This window comes from Empidonax traillii, unplaced genomic scaffold, assembly GCF_003031625.1.
Source record: "Empidonax traillii isolate 1590-97213 ecotype Southwest subspecies unplaced genomic scaffold, ASM303162v1 scaffold5251:size8708, whole genome shotgun sequence".
Taxonomy (NCBI): domain Eukaryota; kingdom Metazoa; phylum Chordata; class Aves; order Passeriformes; family Tyrannidae; genus Empidonax; species Empidonax traillii.
In genome coordinates this window covers 1-1,272 of record NW_020960444.1, presented here as the reverse complement: position 1 = coordinate 1,272, position 1,272 = coordinate 1, and positions in this window count along the sequence as shown.

The window sequence follows — 1,272 nt, the reverse complement described above, 5'->3', positions numbered from 1 at the left end:
AATTTATTACCCGGATCACCCATCCCCGGGGATGAAAGGAGGCTTTGGTGTCTCCCTGGGTGCTGAATCACCGCGGGCCGGGCCGTGGCTGCAGGACCAGCGCTCCCATTAGAACAATCAGCCCCCAAAAGTGATGCAAATGAGGGGGGGAATCGCTCCGAAACGCGGCTGTTTGGGGTGGGGTTTTTGTTGGGTTTTTGTTTGTTTGTTTGTCTGTTTGTTCTTTATTTGTTTGGTTTTTTTTTTTAGGGGGGGTGTTTGTTTTGTTGGGGTTGTTTTGGTTTTTTTGGTTTTTTTTGTTTTGGTTTTTTGGGGTTTTTTTTTGCAACCTTTAGGCAGCAGCTGAGCAACCGGGCAGGTTTTTTTTTTGGGAGGGGGGATATCGGCACCTCCGGGAATCCCAGGAGCGAACGGAGATCAGGGCTTGGGACTGCCGGTGGAGGAGGAGGAATCAGCGGCTGAAAATTCTCGCTCCAGAACAAATTCCAGCTCTGGAGGAGCCCAGAGGTTGACCCGGGCTGAGGAATTAGGCGATTAGGATGAGGAGTTAAAAATGGACCTCTGGGATGAGAAATTAAAAAAAGATCTCTGAGATGAGGAGTTAAAAAAGGACCTCTGGGATGAAGAGTTAAAAAGGATCTCTGGGATGAGAAATTAAAAAGGATCTCTGGGATGAGGAGTTAAAAAGGATCTCTGGGAAAAGGAATTAAAAGGATCTCTGGGATGAGAAATTAAAAAGGACCTTTGCCAGCTCTGCCCTGGTGACTCCGTCCAGCAGAGCTGGAAATAAAACGATCATCACCCGACTAAAACGAGAAGTTTCGAAGGAAAGGATTAAAAACCCTTCCGGATTTCGAGGTTCTCGTTGGGTTTTTGGGGTCAGAGCGGGAGGAGGAGGATTCAGGGTGACTCCAGAGAGGAACCCCCGAGCCTGCCCCGCTCGGGACGGGTTTGGGTGGGACAGGAGGTGCCAAAAAAACCTCCCGTGGAGCAACAGGTAATTAAGCCAAGCCCAGTAGCCACCTGGCCGGTTCCCTTTATCATAAACTCTTTGGAGAGACTTGAAAGAAGCGGCTCAAAGCGAGGGGGTGAGTGACGTTTTGGGGACAAGGAGCCCCCGGGGGGGTTTTGTCAGCCCTTTCTTGGTGGAAAGCAGGCCAGGGGAAGCCGCAGCCGTCACGCTGGGTAATTAAAGGGAAAGTGAAGCCACCCCGGGTCTGCGCTGTCTGCAGACACCATCGAGGGGGGGGAAAAGGGTGTGGAGGACGGGCA